Source organism: Corvus kubaryi, unplaced genomic scaffold (assembly GCF_017639235.1).
Source record: "Corvus kubaryi isolate FWS band 111438036 unplaced genomic scaffold, C.kubaryi_AGA036_p1.0 split1-37296, whole genome shotgun sequence".
Classification (NCBI taxonomy): domain Eukaryota; kingdom Metazoa; phylum Chordata; class Aves; order Passeriformes; family Corvidae; genus Corvus; species Corvus kubaryi.
The window spans coordinates 17608842-17631142 of NW_024582075.1; the positions used below are offsets into that span (position 1 = coordinate 17608842).

A 22301-nucleotide genomic window follows, 5' to 3' on the forward strand; every position below is an offset into this window, starting at 1 on the left:
GTGTGCGCCCCCCCCGTGCGGGCGGAGAACCGGGCGGGCGCGGGCGGAGAACCGGGCGGGCGCGTGCCCCGGGCCGCGGGGCCGCGGGAGCCGCCGCGCGCCAGCCATTACCGCAGGCCCCGCCCCTTCCGGGGCGCTCGGCCGCGCCGCCGCCCCCGCCTCCCTCCGTCCGCCCGTCGGTCCCTCCCTCCCGCTCCCGCTCTCCTTTTGTGAGTTATAGCAACCGTTGCCTTGTGAGTCGAGCGCCATAGTCACCGTAGTCCTGGCGACTGTTACCCATCAACAACAGCCGCTCCGCTCCCGCTCCTGCTCCTCCTCCTCCTGCCGCTGCTCCGCACCCCCTGCCTCACCGTCACCCACCACAACAACAACAACAACAACCGCAGCCGCCGCCAGCAGCAGCAGCGACAGCGGGAGCGCCGCCGCAGCCCGCCCCGGCACAGGTGAATGCGCTCGGCGGGCGCACCCCGGCCCTCCCTCCTCCTTCTCCGCGCGGCATCCGGGCCCGGGCTGCGCCCTCGGGCTGCGCCGGTGCTCGCGGGCCGGCGAGGGGACTCGGGGCTCCCCGCCGAACCCCCCCGGCCCTCCCGGGAGCACCGTGCGGTCGAGGGGAGAGGGGCGGCGGGGGTACATGGGGATGTCGGGCGGGGAGCAGGGCCGGCCGTCGTGCGGGCTGAGGAGGAGGAGAGGCTGGGCGATGCCGGGGACGCAGGCACGCTGCGGGACCTCCAGGACAATCGCTGGGATGCGGTGGGTGTGCGTCTGAGTTGGGTCTCGTTTGTACGGGTCGGGAGATGGAGAAATCGGGGGACGCGCCTGCGGCCGCAGTCAAAGGTTACTGGCTTTAAACCTGAAAAAAAGCCGTAGGGTTGGGAGGAAAGATGCAGCCGGGGACGGATCCTGTTGGACAGCAAGAGTAGGGGTTGATTCCCCCCTTTCATTTACAGTGGCCTTGTTCTGATTTGATATGACTACTATATGTTGCAGGTTTTCGTGAACTTGCTGTATCTTTTAATGATACTCTCGTGCTATTGATCATATCAACCTTTTTTTTTTTTTTTTGTGCTTTCTCTGTGTAATTTTTTTCTTTTATTCATAATTGCGGTTTATTTTTGTGCAAGCTATATTTTCTTTGTATTGTGAAGTGGGGTTTTGTTTATTCAATACCCCTACCAATGCACACACAGAGTAGCAGGTTGGGGTTTTTTTCTCATTGCACTACTTCTGCAGGGAATTGTTTTTAATGGAACAGTGCATGTGTAAGTCTAGTTTATTGCACAGTGAGTTACGTTCATGTGGAGAGAATCCATTTGTTTCCTTAAACTCTCCACGATGAAGGAAATTCAAGACACGGACTGTGGGTTTCAGTGCGAGCAGCAAAGAAAGAAGAAAAAAAATAGTATTAAAAAGAAGTCTGTGTCATTTTGTTATTGGGGCTGCTTTTCAAGAGTACTTTTGTGAAAGAGGAAAGGGGCAGCTCTTTACCTCTGGGGAGGAAGAGATGTAGTAGGACTCATATTATTAATGAGTATGGTTTGCTTCTTATTTTTAATCCAAAAGGCTTGCTTTCTTCATCCTTTTCGGGATTGCTTATTAAGATTTAAAGATTTGTGTTGTCATTGATGTCAAATCATACTTGATATACTTTTTGAATTCTTTGGATGAAGTGAATTTTTGGCATCTTTCATGGCAATGAAACATTTAACATCTGCACTCCCCCCTTTGACTTGTCAAATCATGTGATGTTTTGGCAGGCTTTCTTCTTTCTGAAGTAGTGGCTTATTTTTTTCCTTATTTATTTAGTAAAATAATTAGGAAAAAAATAATGCTCTTGTTTTTAATCTGAAGCCTCCGTTTAATTGTATATACACCTTTTCAATTTTTATATCTTTAGATATCCAGTGTAAGATATGAGATTTGTCTCACATTGGAACTACCAATGAATGTGACTGGGGCAATTTTTTCAAGCAGGTATTAACTACAAAATCTACTAATTAGTTAGTGCATTGTTGATACTGATATTCCTTGAGGTAAAGCATATTGGATTTTTTTTTTTTTTAGCATGTTTTAATACTTCGTAGTTCACAAGAACTTAGAAAATAAATTATTTTGGATGATGACCAAAAGTCTCTACATCATCATCGTTTTATTTTTTTATGCCAAGATGAAACCACTGCTTGGTAACTTTATAGGTCCTGGTGTAAGTAAGTTCTAAATACATTAAGAATTTTCAGTGTGAGTTCTAGTATGGTATCAGTTATATGGCGCATCGAAGTCTTTATGAATTTGTTGTTAATTTCTGTGATTCATTGGTTTTGAAATAATTCCGGCATCTGCTGTTGTTGAAAAGAGAAGATGTCAGCTCTGCACCATACCTTTCTTGAGTAGCTGTCCTAGAGCAGCAGGACAGAATACTGCTCAGGATGGGATCATTCCTGGGTGTTGAAATCTGTCTTTGCAGAACATGTATCCAGGCCCCTGGGTAGCAAAGGAAAGTGTGTGGCTGTGTGTGAGACAAAGGTTCTGTTCTAACTCCGTGGGGTGATGTGTTGGAAAAGGTCCGTGGACTCCGGCGGGAGGAGGAAGAAAATGCAGTCCAGCCAATATGGTTGATAAAAGCAAGCTCTGTTTATTAGCAATCCAGAGGCACTTATATAGTATCCCAGCTTGTTAACTCTTAAGTGGCTTAAACCTATCCAAGCGCATTTCTCCTTCTACGTAATTAGACTACATTGGCAAGCTTCTACTAGTTATGTTATGATTAAAGAATTCAGAGTTCACCCTCCCCTCTCTGGGTCTTATCTGCACAGCTGCAAATCCTCACACTCCCTTTTTGTCCCCAGGCCTGTTTCTCACAGAGGGATTTTCTCATAGAGACAGTTCTCACACTAACCTTTGCTTGCAGGCCTATTGCTTGTACAGTTCTTTTATTGATCCCATAATTCTATCAATGATCCATGTCCCGGATCCTCTAACCATTTCCCAACAGTGATGTATACAGGTGTTTCTTAAAAGTCATATTGCAAATACATGATTTTGTCTTAAACCAAAGACCTTTATAGTACTATTGGGCTGCATTTTCCTTAGCCAGTGACTACAATTTGGAAATTAATAAAGGAGGTATAATCACTGCTTTTAATATTATGGACTTTACTGAGAAAAGTATTGACTTTTTATTCTCTCTGAGATACTGCAGTGACCATAAATGAGATCTGCATCATGCATTCTCATTCCCTAATGCCCACAGCTGACAAAATAGTTGGAGTTTGTGATGCTAGCCCGTGTTCGACAATGACATGGCTTGTGATTTTTGTGTATTTATTTATTTTAAATGCATAGGCTTTCATGACTATGAAAGAGTGTGACTATCTAATTTTGTTTCAACATATCCAAGCAGAACAGCATCAGGTGCTTTGTTCTGTTACTAGTAAGCTAACGTACATGGTACTAGTTTGGAGAAGTCCTTTCAGTGAGGTAGTGTAGGTAAATGAAATAAGCATCAAAGATACTGTTAAAAGTTGTTAAAGATTTTACATTCATGATGCTTAATTTGATAATTGGGTTCAGCTTTGTTAGCACTATCCCATTTCTTGTTTCTGCCTGACAGGGTAGTTTGTTAGTCAAAAACTGCCTCCAGAAATACATGTTGCACTTTCTTTCCATTTACTAAACTTTTGAGAGGTAAGGCTGCTTGCTTTTGTTTTCTTCTCTTACTTGAAACATAAGCCAGTGTCTAAAATGCAATAGTACTTTATCATTGTAGTTCCTTTTAGTGTTGTAGCTAGTGTTTCTCATTTTCATGCTTTACTTTGAAAGGCTTTCTTCCCTCTGAAAATATCCTGTATTAGTTGTATTTTTTACCTGTAGTCTTCAACAGCTTACCATCTGCAGGTATGTGTCATACAGAATGCTTAAAAAATGAACAGGCTTTAAAAAATATGTATGACTATTAAAATGTTTTTTTTAAATCATTGTCAGTTGAAAAGACATGAATGCTCTAGAAATACAGAATAAAAATAAGCTTTCAGTGGCTATGAAGTGTCCTTGTGGTTGGAGTTCCATTTCAAAATTGAACTCTCTGTCAAATGAGTGTATTATAGTACAAAAAGAAGAATGTTTTGAAATTATCAATGAAAATGCTTTTTTTTTTTTAACTAAGAGTTAGGGCTGAAAAATTAATGAGGCTTTTAAAATGAATAAGTAATATTTCGGATGTTTTATTTCTATTAGCCACAAGTTTATTTTTCATGTATTTCGCCTACAGTTGGTTGTCAATCAAAACAATACTTCTTTTTTCTCACAGATGCTATGCATACCCATATTTTGGAAATTTAAGGATCAGTATATATACTGATTTGGCTAAATCTAGTTTTTAGGGACAGATGGCTGATTTAAACAGGTGTCACTTTCATTTCTTGTGCCTTGTGTTGAAACTTCCAGAGGTTTACAAAAGAGCTTCCTAAAGCAGATGGTGATCTCCACTTCCGTGATTAGAAAAATATACTTTTGTAGGAAATTATTTTCCCACTGACTAGGTGTATTTTAATAATTTGATGTGTCATATTATGCTTTAATGAGTTCATACTTTAATAGTTAAAATGTCATTGCAGAGTTTGAAGTGTTTAATATGTAATACAATAATTTAAAAATTTCTTTCCTCATTGGACTTTTAAAGGAGATGTGATTATTTTGGTGTGAAATTCAGCAGTTTGAGTGTGTGGATAGCTGTAGACCTAATAATTGTTATTCTTGCAAGATCAAGAGCAGATATATTGCTTGGTGTAACATTCTGTTTCACTATCTTTTTTACTTAAATATTACTTCACTTTAGAATATTTTTTAATAACAATGAATTACTGTTAAGGACACAGGATTCGTTTCAAACTTATGTATGTTTAACTTCTTTTTTTTCTGGCACCCTGCTGTATTAGCACATCTGCAGTTTTCTTTTAAAATTTTTTATTTAAAATTTAAAAGATTTTAATAAGAAATAATGAAATTGGTCTTCTAATAATTTTTTTGTCATTTTGTTTCTAAGGATTCCTTTTTTCTTTTTTTTATGTTGACTTTTTTATCGCAATGACTGGTGTTTATTGTTAGTTGTTTTCTTTCTAGCAGATGCACCAGAGGGTGCTATGCTATTTGAAATACAAAAAAGAAAGAAAATCCTAAAAGTTTGTTCATTGAAATGCATTGATAATGCATATGGGACTTGAATAAATGTTACTGAAATTTTCACACCTTTTTTTTTTTGTGCAATGCAATATAACAAACTTGCTGTTTTGACAATATTATGTTAAAAATCATAGAGGAAATTGGCTGTTCTGTATCTGGTTATGTCTGTGGGTGTAGATACACACACTTAAAATGCAGTTTCTGTTCATCAAAAGAAAACAAATATTTATATGTGAATTATGTCTGTATCACATATAGCTGAAACTATATAAGCTGTATACTTATTGAAGTACTACATTAACTTATCTGAGATACACATGCATTTTGGAGTGACCTTATTGCATGTTATATTTTTCATGTATAAGTCTTTATTCACATTTTTTATAGCTTATTTGCTCATATGTGAACACTTCTTAAAAAATGCACGGCGGTATATAGAATTTTTTTCCTTTCTCACTGAAGCTCTTCCTAGATGAAACTGAGATTGCAGCATACCCATGTACTGATGAATTGCAAAAAGGACAGGATATTTTTCTCCATCAATCATTAGTTCTGGGAAAGAAAGCCACCAGCTCCCTCCTCAATATCCCCCTCAAAAAAAAAGAAAGAAAAAAGAAGAACCCAAACCAGCCCCAGCCTCTACGTATTTATAAGTACTATTATGTTTTATTTTAAAAAATTCTCTATGGTTATATGAACCTGTCAGGTTAGAAATTAATTATAATAACTTCTGTAGTTTAGTAATATCTATTTTTTTATCATACCCCAAAAGATTAATAAGGCAATATTTTTTTTCTGTGTGTAGCTGGTTAATGGAGTCTAGTTTAGTGTAATTTCCCTTTGGAAACATGAGAAAATATGCAGGCTGTGTCTAGGGTTGTACACCTTAAATTGCTTGGTTTTAGATGCTGTTGCAAACAGTTTAATTGTTCTACCTGTTCCACTATTGCAAGTTGTTTGGTTAGTTAGGAACTTCAGTTTTAGTGTCCTAAAATCAAGAGGTAGTGGATGGAATATATTGTAAATTCTATTTGATAGGGAAATTTCACGTTTTACAATATAAATTTTAGTAAGACTAGGTTAATTTCTAGCAATTCAGACTTCCTGTTTGAGTATCTAATTTATTTCTAACCTGTCTTCTTTAAATTCTTGCATGACATTCATAGCAATGCTATGAGAATGCCAAATATTGTATATGAATAACTGAATTTGAGTGTACTTGTAGCATTTATAACTTCATTCAATCATCAAAGAGAGGAAAGCACATTTTTTAAAGGTCATTTCATTTACCCATAGACTCAGTATGTTCAGTACATCTCAGCTTCTTAGACCATCTCTGAGTAAACAGAGAACTGTGAAATAAATATATTTAGTTCTTTCATTTTCTTCTTATTGAAGACTGATTTCAAGTAAGTTTATAAGGTCTTTAAGGCAAGAACCATATATTTAGATTTTGTTCAGGCTTTGGATGCTGCTGCTACAACTAATGACTCAAAGCTGTGTTTACTGTTTATGTACCAAGTAAATGGATTCTCTCTTCTGTTTTACTTTCTCATTATATTTAATCTAACTGTGCTTTCTCTTACATACCACCTCAGGGATGTTTTCTAAACTGTAAATCAGTATAGTTAAATCATGAAACATTGCAAAGTAGAAATAGAAACAAGCAAGTCTGTTAAAAGGTGAAGTATGTCACTTTGCAGGTGCCATCGAGTCAGATTATTCTACCTCAGTTAAGGTGTTCTGGGGTTTTTGTGGTTTTTTGTCTGATTACTTTTTTATTTGCTGTTAACTGTACTTTCCTTACAAAGAACTTTAGAAGTATAATAGGATTCTGTGACAGAACTACTTATAAGGCAGTTATTAAGGTTACAGATAGCTATTTATTTATTCAAAAATTCATTTTTGGCTCCAGTGAGCTAGTTCACGTCTGCTGAATTTTCAGGTGATTCTTTAATACCTTAGGTCTGATTTTTCTTTCCTCCTCCCCAAAAATGCCTAAATGTGGGGTGGGAAGAAGGGAGACCAGTCTTGCTTATGTATCTCTCTTAATCTGACAATGATATTGGATGTTTATTGAACTTTTGAGCTGTTTCCTTTCTAGTGGGTTAGATGACCAGGACTGTCAATTTGTACTATTGTCTTTTGGTGTGATCTGCAGACTGCAGATTATCCACAAAGCATTTTAAAATGTTGCTGTTGTACTGTGTAGCCTCATCTTAACAAAATTAGAGTCTTACCAGCTGAGCTTTTTCTTCCTTGCATCATGGTAACATTCTGCACTGCAAAGGGCCGGGAGTGAAGTTAACAGTGAAAGTAACAGAATTGAATGGTAAAACGATAACTAGCATTTTCTGAGGAGGACAAAATCTATTCATTATTGGTAGGGGAAAGCAAAAATAACAAAATAACTGTAGTTCTCATGCCATTGGAAGCAGTGGCCAGTGTCAGGATTTCTGGCTTACATTAAATGTCTCATAAATTTGAAGACTTATTTTCTATTTAACTGCTGCAAAAAGTATTCAGGATTCTCCATTTAGAATCCTAACTGTTTTGTTTTCACGGTAAGATGTCTGCTGTATACTTACCTCTTTATTGTTCTGTGCCTTGAGAGTAGACACAAGAGTTATAGATTTACTGAAGGAGGAATATTTCCTACCTTGCATTTTTGCTGATGAGATGCACATTGTAGTTCTTCCATTAGGAAGGACATGAGGTTATACACAAAGGATTGTTAATTTGTCTTTCTAGTTAAGGTTTTATATATTGTGTTTATTATTGGAAATGTTAATTACTTTGTATCTCAGAGAATTTAGAAGATACAATAAAGAATTAACCTTGCCTTAGAACTACTTTCTTTAATTAAAATCCCAGTCTTCCTTTTCAGTGTTTTTAAGAAAAATAGTTGCTCTATAATCACCATTTAAAAACTAAGTTTTCTCAAAATTTCAGATTGAAAAATCTAGAATAATTTAATGATCAGATGATACGCATTTTACAGTTAAGTTATAGAAAGTTATTGTTTAGATATATATAGTTCAATGGACTATTACAATAATTTATAAAAATACATGATTGATGAAAACTATTTAGATTACTTTTGCAGGGAAGTCCAGCTGTTTTCAAAGTTACATTAGCCGTGGATAGTGAGGAGCCGTTGAGCCACCTGTGTAGTAGCTGATTTATCAAAGTGACTGTTAGCCGTGAGGTGAGTTGACACACTGTAGTAGCTAAGATCATGTCAACATTTGTGTTTGTGTTTAGCATTTAGTTTGCTCCTATTTTGTTTTGTTCACTCTGTGTTAAACCACTTCAACTGAGTTGCAATTGGCAAAGGATTTGATAAATAACTCTTCCTTTTTCATTATATTGTTTTCCTGTCAGATTTAGTAAATGAAAAAATGTAGAATCCAGTATGTTTCTAATTCCTCAGAGTTGATTCTGGGTAATAGTAATAGCAACTCCCTGTAACTTCTAGGAATATTATTCGTTGGACTTTCTGAAAGGCATGGAAGCTCTTCTTTGAGCTATATCATCCTTGTTTTCGACAGTAAAACATGCTTAGTGTTAAGTCATAGATTTAAAGTTTAATATAATTATTATTTAATAAGTGGAGGTAAGTAGGGACAGAAATATGGCTTCAATCCCTTATTTTGTGGAAATACTTTTGAGCTCCAAGTCTGGGTTTTGAAGTGAGGGAAGAGTGAATTAATTAAGATAAAAACACAGCTCTTCATGGCATTGTCTCTTTTCAGGTGCTTTCTGACTGAAGGTTGTCATGAGTTGCTCTGGTTTTCTCCAACTCTGAAACTCCTTTCTAGTGTAAGGAGCACAGTCCTGAGAGGGTATTTCATGGAACACTAGTGGGCAAGTAAATGTGTAGAGATTTCAGTAAGCTTGGTCTGTAGTGGTGTGGAGATGAGAAATGCTTAGGGTTTTGCAAACCTTAGGCTAGTTCACAGAATTTAGGTTTTGTCCTAGCAAACTTATTTCACACCGAGGAAAGATTTATTTGCAGTAAACTCAGAATTAGAGATGGTCCTACAAAGCAATAGCATAATTTATCATGCAAGTAGTGATTCTGTCTTATGAAACAGACCTTCCAGTGTTTTAAAAGTTGTGGGTTTATGCTGATTCAGTTGTATCTGTTTGGTTTGGTGGTTTTTTTAATGCTGTTGTTTCAGGTCATTCAGATGGTCAGTTGTCAAACAGTATAACCTTATGAACTTGTGTGGTCTGGGATATCCAGATTTTATGTTACTGTCTTAAATCCATGTGGAGGCAGGTCCTACTAAGGTTTAAATTTCAGATATTAAAATTTTCTGTGGTGATCTTGATATGAGCCACTGAGTCAAATTTCCTGTCTTTAATAGGGCTTGGAGGTGTTCAGTATCTTCACTGCTTGTCCTACATTAGTATTTATTTCTCCTTATTGAATTCTGAAGAAACTGACATTACTCGAATTCAGGGAAGAGCTGGACACAGGAGCATGATTTCAGTGCAGTGACCAACTTCCATGACCTGATGAAGATAGAGTCTTCCTGTGGTCTCAAATCACAGGTTACGAGTTTGTTTGTCACAAACATGTTTCAGGCAACTGAGATGAAGAGGAGTTTTAGGATTACTTTGCATGTGAAATACTGCCACATAAGGGCTCCCACTGTTTGATTTCAGATTAAATACTAGGTTATTTGGCTAAGACTTGTAACAACTCAGTGCTGTAAGTCTCAGCAGCTTTTAATGGCTTGTGTCCTTAGCACAGTTGTAAGTCTGAGATACTCAAAAGTTCTTGTGTCAGCATAGTTGTGTTTTCAGTTACATGCTGTGATCCAAGGATGGTAACTCTTCAGACACAGCTGAATTTCTTGAAAGCTCAACGTAACAGACTGACCATCTGCAGCCTACTGAAAAAAAAAAAGGTTAAGCTAGAGCCAGCAGTTCATTTTTTTCCCTGTACTTGAAAATAATTAATATTTTGAAAAAATACAAGCATTTTCTTCCCATATTTTATAAAATGGGAAAAGATACAATGTCCAAGTCAGAAAAACAGATCTTGCAGATAGGAAAACAGAAGTTATGCTTTTGTCATCTGTGATAAAGCGGTGTACCTGTGTGTAAGTTTTGGTCAGAAATGCTTTAGTACTTGTCCCAGAGTTTGTAGTATAAGAAGGGGAAAGTTACAGGTTGTAGCCATTAAAAATGGCTTGAAGATGTAATTGGCTATTAATAGTGGGAATTGGGATGTTGGTTCATAATATGCTAAGACCTCTAATAAAATTACCCGTGTCATCTCCATAAAACAAACTGCATGGTCACAAGTATAACTTGTTACATAGATATGCTTCTGACCTCCCAGTGATCTATTCTCCTTGGTTAATATTTAGATTTTGTTTTTAAAAATATGTTCATTCTGTATGAAGTACTTCTGTCTTCCATATACTGATTCAAAAGCCTTTTATCTACTCTAGTTACAGCACTTAACTTGCTAGTATAGAAATGGTTAAATTTACCATAATGATGCCAGAATGATTTTTCTTCGGTATTTCCTTCATATATATGTATTTGTAGCTCTCTAGACTATTGTTGTATAGTTATATAGTTCCTAGGTAGCGCCAGTACTCTTCCCTACCCTGATAGGCAGAAAGACAAAACACATTCTAGAGGCTCCAAGCCCCAGGGGTCCAAGGCCCCTATCCTGTCTTGGTTCTCCTTGGAAACCAAGGTTGAAACCAGCTCTTTGAGATACATTTTCATAAACAAAGTTTAGTTCCTATCTAAGGTGGGGGCAGGGGGGGAATTAATAAAAGGGTAGAACCAGGAGGAATTACTTCATCGCTTGTACTTGAGGATTCTTTTCAATTATTTGCTAATTTGCTAAACTTATAAAACTGTGTTCACCCTATGCAGTGTGGGCATTTTTCCATACCTGCCCCTTAGAGGCCTCCAATAAAGACCAGCCATTATATTACCTCCTATACCAATATTGTCTCAAAAGTGTGTTGTTTATTTCTAGATCTTTAAAGCACTAATTAAACCAAAGGAACAGGAGATGCTTAGGGTACTCAGTGCAGTAGGCATGCAGTTTGTGGTTGGTTTGTATTTGGTTGATTGTTTGGGGTTTTTTTCCCTTGAAAAGTGAAAGAAATGTGGCAGATAATTTCGTAGGAATAGGAGTCATCTAGCAGGACATTTTATTTTAATCTAGGTGGTTCAACCTTGTCAAATAGAGTTACTTGTTTTAGGGCAAAGGGTAAAACTGGTGGTTTTCACATCACTGACTGGTATGTCATTTCTGTATTGAGCATATTTTCTCAAATAATCTGTTAACCATCCTTCACAGGGTGTTAGAAAGCTTATCTTTTTTTACAGCAAATATGCAGATTACTTATTATAAACACAGTTGTCTTAGTGAAATCTAGAACAAAGTGGTCACTGAAAAAAATACTCTTTTAACCTACTTCTACAATAATCCACTGGCCAAAAGGGAGAGGTATGCCAGTCCTGTGAAGCTCTCTAGGGCTTCACAGCCCTGTAGCTGTTAGTCTGCATACTGGGAACAGAGTGGCTGGGACTACAGGCTGGATGAGGCCATGAGGTCCATGGTGGGCAGGGAGCTGAACATGTGCTAGCAGTGTCCCTTGGCTGTAAGGAAGATTAAAAATGTGTCTCTTGGGCTGTATGAACATAGTTATAGGCAGGAAATTGAGAGAAATCTTTATCCAGCTCTCTTTTGTATTTATTATACAACTTTGCATCATTTCTGCTTTTCCCCTCACTCTTCTGTGGTTGAGGGAAAGCTGTTGGTTGGAGTAAGTTCAGCAAAAGGCTACTAAACAGTCAGAAACTAGAGTGCACATATCTGTGAGGAGGCACTGAAGGACATGGACTTGTTCAGTCTTGAGAAGAGAGTTTCAGGGGTCCTAACAGCAGCCTTCTCTAGAAGTGCACTTCATATGGAAGTGCATGGTGGAAGGATGAGAGACAATTTAAAAAGTTGAAACAAGAGAGGTTTAGATTGGAGACAAGGAAAACCTTTTTCCCCATGAGGACAGCTCAACAATGCAGCTTGGACCAAGTGAGGCTTTGCCATCTCTGTCTTTGTAAATTTTCAAGCTCTGGCTGAATGAAGCCCTGGCGAGCTGGTCTAATGCCAAGGCTGAACCTGCTTTGGAAGGGAAGTTGGGCTTGGGAACTCCTGAAATCCAAGCAGCCCAAGCTATACTATGATTTTACTTGTGATTCTTGCTCTACACCAGAAGTTCCTAGACGTGATCTAGTTTGTCTTCTAGTCTTGTTGGCCAGTTCAGTTTCTTAGTGAATCCTTACATTTGAATTTGAATCCTCACATCTGGAGGTAAAAGTGGAGGGATAGAGCTAGAGTCACAAAGTAGTACTTGTGACATGTATCACAAAGACCTGGATTGGGTGCCCAAGAGAGGATCTCCTTAACAATGCAGAACTCTTGGGCTCCTCTTTTTCTTCAGTGTGTTACACTTCTGTTATTTTGGTCCAACACTTCATTCTGTGGATTTTTCAAACTTAGGACTGGACATAGACTGAATTTCTCACATTTATTTATACCATATTTTAGAATGAAACCTCAAGACTTTTCACTGGAGTCCTGCAGAGGCAAAAAAATAAAAGCAGTAAACTGCAGTAGCAGGAAAAGAAATTTTTTAAAGTCTCTTCAGGAGAAGACAATGATGAACAAAAGGTTTTATAAAAGAAGAAAGGACCTTGGTTGAATACCTGGCAAAACCAAACCCCAGTTGCTGATTTCTGTGGACATTTATTTGCGTGCATTTATCAAAGTCTTAATCAGCAGTTTTTAATTCTTTTGTTGCAGCAAAAGAGAAGAATAAATTAGAAGAGGAAGAACTGCAAACAATGTTTTTTATTGGAAATTATTTAGAATAATAAAATAAACTGGATAATTTCCTTTCTTTGTTGAAACAAGTTCAGGGGTGTTGATGAATATTCTGCATTTGGCTAACTGCCTGGTGATTTGTAAGTGGTGTTCAATGTACATAACAGCTAGCAATCTGAAGAGGGATTCTTTTTTGTGATGAGAATATCTAAAATATTTTCCTGTAACTTGCCTATATCCCTGTTCATTTTGATAAGAACTGGATTGTGTCCAAATAAATGGATTTCAGAAGCAAGGACAATGTTTTTGAGTGTCTGTAAAGAGATGTTTTAAAAAAAATGCTTTATCATATAGCTGCAAATATAAAATTAATAGCAATTATAGAGATCAAGAGCGAGGATCTAAAGAAGTGTGTATTGCAGTAACTGGTAATTGGTGAAATCAGAAAAAATAGGTTGATAATCAATGCTTCTGTTGACTGAAGTGGTTCTCTTTGGGGGTCTTTTGTTTGTTTTGGCTGGAGTTTATCATGGTGGGACATTCATATCCATAGCTAAATTAATGTACTTTGATTTCTCTTACTCTTGTTTAGCACTGCTTGAGGGAAAGCAAAAACATACGTATACATTACTAATTATGATTAATGTAGTCTTGATAATCATGGCAGTATTAGAAAGTAATCCCTTTGTTTAAATGCAGATGTTTCATAGCAGCTAATAACCTGAGTTGAATCGAATGATTAAGGCCTGGATAAGCAAATACATTGTTTAGAACTTGTGGTTTTTATTTTATTAATAATTTGTCAAACTTGCCTCTGTCAAATTTGAGAATTTACGTTAAAGAGGGATGTAGGATTTCCATAAAGTGTTTCCAGTGAATTTTTTCGAAGAAAAAAATCCTTCTTCTGATTGAACTGAATATGTGAATGCACAGTGAAAGTCAAAGTGCCCTAAAAGATATAACACCATAACATAGCCAGTATCTTTTCCAAGTACCTCTATTGTATTGTGCTTTTCTTTTAGAATGTTCCTGTCAAGTCCTGCCTGACTTTTCAAAATCAGTGATTAGAATGAATATCAAGAAATTCAAGTGGTAGAAATCTTGCTGGGCAAAATAAAGAGCTGCAATAAGGAAAACAAGTGAAATAAACTTGAGCGTATCTCGAAAATTATATAATTAGTGTTCAGTGTTGGTATTCTACTTGTCATAGTTTAGATTTCTATGTTTCCATATTATAAATGAGATAGCTAATGGTATCTGTTTGCTATTATTTTTACTGTTACTTGGCAATTATGGAAGAACAGTGAAATGGTATGTTATATAGTCATATGTCTTTATCTTAAGACTTAGAAATCAAATTCAGTTTCTGCTATTCATGACATAAATCTTGAATAATTGTTGCTGAATGTTTTTTATATTGAATTGGTGTTTTATTCTCTATAGGTGCAGTAGGTTGGGACCTAATAAAAAAAATTACCAAATAATTATAAAAATCAGTCACCATTACCTTTTGTCAAACCATCTTTTGAAAGTAATATTACTTAAACGTTCTGGGCATCAAGCTTTTTGTCTGGTTATATGAAGATTTCTGTTAGGAATGTCTTATAACCTTAGAAGCCAGAAAACAAATAAACAAACATGCTTTGGATCCAATTGTGCAATTTTCAGTATTCAATTTGTATTAGAAGTACAATTACTGTGAACATAGAGATTAGTTAAGTATTCACTGTTATACAGTACCAGCTTAATTAATGACATTCTTTCCTCTTTTTTTTTATAATGAATGAATTTCCTTTAAATTTTTACTTTTTTATTATTTTTTATTTGCATTTCTGTGTGCTGGTATGTTTTTCATTATTCTTTATTTCACTTGGGTTTTACATTGTTCTTAATTTTTTTTTAACTCAGAGTTTTTTTGAGGGCAAAAAAGCCATTCTAGATAAACCTAACTAATAAGAATTATTGTGTGTGTTTTCATTTTACATATTCATGTTTTCAAATGCTTTCTACAGTCAGTCTTAGCTAAGTGCTTGGAGAACTGTTTCTTTGAGAGAAGGGTAGTGGTAAGTAAAGAGGATTTAATAATTTTTGGATATTATTTATAAATAAATGCCTGTAAACTGAAAATATAGGTTTAAGTGGTTTGTTCTAAGAAACACATGGAATAAAAATAAAATATTGGTATCTATCCAGGAAATACAAGCTGTGGCTTGTTCAAATCACTATCTTTTCAGGTGCTCAGTACTGTTAGGTTGGAAAAGCAGAACTGAATGTTCTGTTTGGAACTGAGTATCTTTTACAGTGAGGTCAACAAAAAGCTGTGTGGGGGATTTTTTTGTATGTTTGGCTTACAGATTTTTTTTGGTTTAATTTTTGTGTATGAATTTGTATGTATTGTAAATGTAAAAATATATTTCATTTCATGTGACATCAAAAACAACACCAATAGTAACAATGTCTTGTCAATAAGTATGTGCTTGTGAAAGCTAATGTATTGGGAAAGGTCACACAGGAAGGCAAACAAAGTTACAATTAATATCTTAAATAATGTTGTCAAGTGTAATAGTAAATTTCAAGCATGTTTGGTAAAATAGTATTTTTGGAGTGAGAGATTTTTTTGCCATTGCTTTCAATGTAATGCATTTCTTGTGTATTTCCTGTAGAATTGCTGGTGCTGATTTTGCTCTTAAGTTGAGTATAAATTTCTTAAATAAAAAAAGAACATGGTAAACTTAGTGAAATATTGCCTTGTTACAGTTACAGTACTTCAAATACATGTTTACAAAGCAAAGTGGTAGATTTCTAAAAAATAGTTAAAATTCAGATGGTGGGGCAGGGTAAAGGATATCTTTAGGACATAAAGCAGTATTTTATAATGAGACAGCTTTCTGTAAATGTGTTTCTAAATTTCTAAGTTTGTAAATGTTCCTTTCTGTCTTTCTTTATGTCAAATTAAAGTATATGCTAGTCTTGAAATTTTTTTTTTATGTCAGCATTTTTTCCTTCCTTTGCAGTTTAGAATGTAGTCCTTTCTTGCTACTTCATTATATTATCATTGGTGACAGTGATATCTGCTCTACTTATATTTTGCAATTATTTTTTCAGTACTTTTGTGGCACTCACTTTTGGTTATTAAGCTCTGCACTTCAGTATGCACTGTTTGTCTGGTTTTTTTCCCTGTTCCTTGTTGGATGCCTGGCTTGCATGTGGTTTAATATTTAACAGTTTACCTGAGATAGTGGGGTGTGACAAGTCTGCTAAGCATCACACTGTGCTGACATATACCCAGTTGGTTGTAGGGATAACCTACAGGTGCCAAGATCGACTTTCAGGGCCTGCCCGAGTTTTTATTTGCCAACAGTCACTTTGCTTTAATGTTTGCTAATCTCTAGCTTTCTCTTGGGATCCTTTAGCCTGCTTCATGGCAGTGTATACAAAATTGACACTAAAAATATGGAGGAATGTTCTTTTAGTCAGTTTGACGTAATTGGAAAGAACTTGAATTGAGAAATTCAGAATCTGTTTCTTTTACCAGCTACATGAGAACAGGTAAATCTTCAGACTCTGCGGAAAATAACCCCACTTATTGAGGAGAGGAATGCTTGAAGAATATCTTAAAATAAGATCTTTGGTTATTTGGGGGTTTTGGTTCTAGGGGTATATTTGTTGTTGTTTCAGGGAACTCAGGGGAGCAGTTGTGCATGTATTTGGTCTGGTCTAATTTTGGTGGTAGTGAATTATATCCTACGAATAGGATTCTAGAATTATGTGAGAAACATTACCTTCTTAAGTCATCTTACTAATGCGGGATTTTTTCTTAGAGCCGAGGGAACGTTCAGCTTGCACCCCTTCTTTGAATGGCCAGTTTACAAGTGAGTTACCTTCTGTAGTAAAGGATGAAGGAATCTAGGGCTCCTCCTTAAGCTAATTATGGTGAGATTCTGGTCAAATTTCTTTTACTAAACTGTCAGTGAAGACAACCAGAGTGTCTCACCAGATTGAAAAAATCAAGGCCCTATTCTGTTTTGCGTAAAGAGACACTGATGTCTACAAAATTATTTTGCTTCAGTAACATTAAAGTAAATATACTTACAGAAGCACATTTAAGGAAAAATGGTAGAGGGACATAGCTTTGTATCTGTTATCTTTGTCAAAGTCCTCCTTGTCTCTAATAAATTCTTGGGCAACACAGAAGTACTTAACAAAATGTTGACTGCAGAACTTAATTCAGATAATCAATACCTACTTTTTACTTCTAAACCTGTAGGTAGTTTTACAGCATAATGTGCCTCTATTACACTTTTAGCTATATCTAGTTGTTGGTGTTGTCCAAGCAGCCTGTCATCTTTGAGGTCATGATGACTAGGGTAACGTTTTACAGTGATCTTTTTTTTATAAAATCATAAAAATAAACTAGCAATGGTGGTTATACACAGCAATTCTTTAGATTTATGGATTTGACTGTGGAAGTCAGTGGAATGTGTTTCATTCTGGCATTTGGTTGTGGGCTCTACTTGATTAGTGGCTATCAACTGTTCTAGGCTAAATCCCTCAAGTACAGGGGGTAAGGCAAGTTTTTTGTTTGAGTGTTACCCAGACAGAGGTGAAAAGTTCAGTTTTGCCTTTGAAAAAGATTTTGCAAACTTCCAAGTTATGGAAAAAAAGCAAAGTTGTAGTTGGAAGAGTTTGAATTTGTTAATGCATTCTGCTGATATTTGCTGTTTTACCCCCAACCCTCTGAGATTTTTGTCTTCAGAACATGCTTCATATTTATTATTGTTTTCAAAGTTCCCCTAAAAACATCAGCCACTAAGTAGTACAAAGCATTTTGAAAAGGATAAACCCTAGCATTTCCTTACCTGACTCTGGAATCCATTTTGTGGCACTGTCTGTTACAGCTGTTGTCTAGATAATGAATCTAAACATTTCCAGTAACTACTGGGACAGTGCATGAGTTTCTTAAATTTGTACCCTTAGGGAAACAAAGTTGGTTTGATTTTTTTGCTGATATGCCTGTCCATCTTATTCAAAAGAGGATTAGAAGTTTCAGAAAAACATACTAATAATACAAATAATTAGCTTGAAAAGGTAAGCAAAAATAGGTGCTACCACTGAAGAAGAGGCATTTGCAACTTATTTTGCACTCCCAGCATTCTGGAGAGTCAGGCAGGAAACACTCACAATCCATGCTACAGTGTTGTACAGATCCATTTAAAGGACCAAGCTGAAGGAAATGCAGTTGTCTTAACTCTGGTGCCATAGAACAACTTGTTCTTTGGTGCAGAGTAGAACAGCCTCAGATTATTAGAAAGAAAAGCCATAATAATAAGCTCTTTTGCATGTCATTTCTTAGCCATTCTTCAGCAGATTTACAAAAATATTGCTGAAAGAAATTAATCTGCAGAGATTTACATAGATGTCTAATATGTAGAATGTGTTAAGGTGACAAAGACACAAAGAACTCACTTGAAATCTGCTTAGAGGTTTGTTGGACATCTTTTGATATAGATTATAAATAAAAGTTATTCTGGCATTTTAGAGTTAATTAAGTTCTTTTTTCCTTGAAGTCCCGCTTTTATGATCTAGAGTATGAAAATTGTATGAAAATATATTGTTCTGTCAAAAATTTATTATAAAATATCTTTGCAGAGCATGTTGAGCAACTCCATTATACTAGCTGGTTAGTATGTGAAGGTTAAACTTTGAAGGGGTTTGGACTTTACTGATTTTAATTTTGCTAATTTAAATTATGGATTAGAGGAAATAGTGCTGTCTGCTTTGTTGTAGCATGCAGTATATGTCAGATATATTGCTTCTGTGTAATTTTTTGGGGTTTGTGTTTGTTTACAGTATTCAAATCTGTCATTGTAACATTTTTTAAGGGTATGCCTGGAATTGGGGTTGACTAAGGAGAATGTTAATGTATTTAAATAAACTGGTTAAAGCCATAGGAGAAGGCCTGTGGTGTTTTCAAGACTTCTCAGCCTGAAAGTGCCGCATAACCCTTTTAGGTTGCATAGCAACAGGCTCCTAGCAACAATAATAGATTGAATTTCCAATAGTGACCAGGCCGGATGTAATAATAAAGTAAGAGTACAAACAGTTGTCATGGTTTTCTTTTCACAGTAAACTAGTGTTGAATTTAGGGAGATTCTGTTTCTCAAAGTGGTGAACCTCTTCGCAAAATGGAAGTAATATTGAAAATTGTGGTACCAAAACGCTGACAAAGCTGCTTATAATGAATGACTTTGATGTCTAGTAGTTTGGAACATTGGGGAAAACAAAGAAACATTGAATTAGTTGTTAAGGAAAAAGAGTATTTAGTAATCACTTTAAACTGCTTTTAAATCTCAACTTCTTTTATAAATTGACCTGTACTGGATCTTCATAGAAACCCCTAGCTGTACCAATATACATGTTGTTTAGAAAAGTTTGGAAATATCTTGTCAGTATACTGTTAAAAAGGGTCATGAATAAAACTGAGTAACAGATTTGTTTTATGTCAATAATCTGTCAGTATTTCATATTTTCCAGACCTATTATGTGTGAAAGGTAGAAATACATGGATAAGGAATTGACTTGGAATAAGAGACAGAAATCACCTCATGAAATAGTAATAGTTGTAATTCTGGATGATTACATTTCAGTTTAAATGTTTTGACCTGGCTAGCAGTTGAAAATTGTAACACTGGTTGTTAAGTAAAGGTGTAGATTGACACTAGATTAACACCTCTTTTCAGTTCCTGTATCTGTTTTGGGGGTGGTGTTGAAGAGTCAGTATAGTAAAGGCCAGTTACCTTAACAAAAAGCCCAAATTAGTTATTTTTAATCTGCTATATTCCATTAAGATGGCACCCTTTGTTTTCTGGATAGATGAACACTGCTCTAAGAGTACAAAACTTTCATCTTTAGTTACTGATAAGAGGGGCAACTCTAGGGGCTGCGCAGTATTGAAGGAAAAGAAGTTATTTGGAAGTTACGGACGTGACTTGAGATGTTTCACTGGATTTTGATGTTTCAGTATGTTCAGATGTTTATCAGTAGTGTTTTATTGCAGGAATTTTAAAAATTGAATTCTGAAAAAAGCTTTTCAGTGGACCTCTTAGGTCTGACTACATATGGTATTTTCCATTTTAACTCTTAATCTCAGCATTTTGATATAATCACAGAATATTAAGGGATTTGAGGGGACCTTAAAGACTGTCTAGTTCCAACTCCCCTGCCATGGGCAGGGAAACCTCCCACTAGACCAGGTTGCTTAAGGCCTTGTCCAACCTGGCCTTGAACATTGCCAGGGTTGGGGCATCCACAACTTCTTTGGGCAACCTGTGCCAGTGTCTCATCAAACTCACAGTAAAGAATTTCTTACTAAGTTTTTCCTCATTTGACATTAGATTTCTCATGGTGAAGGGTCTTAGTATGGTGACAGAGATATTTTGGATATATTCAATGAAACAAGATGCTTTTATTGGATTGTATTAAAAAACAATTTAGTTGAACAATTGTTTTGAGTTCTGTTATTTGAATTGTGAGTTAAGCGGTAGTCTGAACAACATTCTGAATTTGTATGATGTTTGTAATTTAGACTATCAACTGATTTAAACTCTTAAATTTTAAATCTTAAAAAATTATTTAGGAGTATAATCTAGTCTAAGTATGACATCTAAGAAAAAGCGTTTGATTAACGTTTGTGGATTGCTGCTAACTTTATGCTCTATAGAGGTATTTATGTGGTAAAGTAACTACTGCCACAGCTGGAGAGCTAGGAGAGTTTGAAAGATTTAGCAGAATTAGAGATTTTTAACTTAGAGTAAGGTTAAAAACTGATAATGAAACTATAGCTAGGACATAGAAATAGTATTGTCCCTGCCCTGCTCCATGGGGTCCCGTGTGCCCCCACAGATGCACGGGTGGGTTCAGTGCTACAGTCGGTAGCAAAGAGTCCAGAAGGGCATTTGGGTGCGTTCTAGCAGGAGCATTCATTGCTGCTACACTGGCGAAGGTTGCAGAGGCAAACACGAACATGATCCCAAAGTTCACAGTTTTGTCCGGGGGCGGGGAAAAGGCAGGACCAGGGAACAGGGACCAGTGGGGAAGCTCTGGGGGGGTGACGAGGGGTAGAGGCTGACAGCCAACCAGGGAATCCAAACTGGGATAGATTAACAGAACAGAACAAGCATCTCGGGAGGAGCCCTCTTGGCCACCCCGATACAAAGTGGCTCGTGTGGTACGAGGGACTTGTCTTACTGAGAGCTCTCTGTCCCTTGTAATGTATGTTCACCGGGCACCACATATTAAATTTAAAAATACAGGAACATACCTTTTATAGTGTTCATAGATTGTATTTTTACTAAGAATTGTTTTGTATAGTACAGTTGTGATATTTTCAGAGAAGTCAAAAGCATTTTAACCTTACATTATAACAACTAGTATCTAGTATTTATTATGGCAAATACATATTCTTAAATCAAGTAGATTACAATCAGAATTTCTGTAAGAATGTAGTTTACTTTCCAGAAGTGCAGTCACTAACGTTGTTCAGCTCCTGCCCTATCTCCTACATAGCTGATTTCTATATGTTGTATTAGTGCTTGTTTTTACTTTTAGACCAGACATGTTGCTTAGAATAGTTACTTACTAATATTGTTCTTGTTGGGCACGCCTAAATGACTGGATTTGTGGGTTAAGGCTTCTACTTCATCCAGACCTAATCTCTCAGGCTGCTTGCCTCATAATTTAAAAAAACAAACCCGTTTTCCATTCAAATCAAAAGAGCAGAGGTTAGATATTTGACACTGTGCCAGATATAATGGAAATCAGTATTTCTTTGCTTCCTATGCTTTTAGGGGAGTTCAAGTGAAATTTGCATCAGGAAAAGATACTTTTCATTTACAATTTTTGTGAAAGAGAAAAAAATTATTTAACATAATAACTAAAAACTGAGAGGACAGAAAACCTATTGTAGAGTCTTGTAGCATGTAACAATGGAAAATCTTGAGGAACAAAAATGGAAGATGAGCAAAAGAGAAAATAAAATACTTCAGATTTTATTTACTTCTTTATAACTGTAAGAATATGTAATTTTAGGAAATTCAAGTGTTTGGAAATGTAAAAAGAAGGACTGGGAGGAAGTAGGTCTCTGAAGTTTAAAAGACAATAGAGAATAAGAAGTTTGGCAAAAAAAATCTGTGTAGTCTGTTGGGCTGTACATTTATCCTCCTACTGAATTGCCATGAAATGTAATATGTTGTGGCATGGC

At 36.4% G+C, this 22301-nt stretch overlaps 1 protein-coding gene across 4 annotated transcripts in view; it reads left to right on the forward strand.

The window, feature by feature from the left end:
• Positions 1 to 229: 229 nt before the first annotated feature.
• The window catches only part of RFX3 (regulatory factor X3), a 114188-nt gene continuing 92116 nt past the window's right edge, over positions 230 to 22301 (forward strand). For 2 of the 4 annotated variants that reach the window (XM_042012664.1, XM_042012666.1), the window contains exon 1: positions 8236 to 8383. The gene's annotated coding sequence lies outside the window, so the exon portion shown is untranslated. Of the gene's footprint in view, positions 444 to 672; positions 751 to 8235; positions 8384 to 22301 lie in introns of those variants that run through there. The other 2 variants (XM_042012667.1, XM_042012665.1) reach the window with 2 other exon arrangements.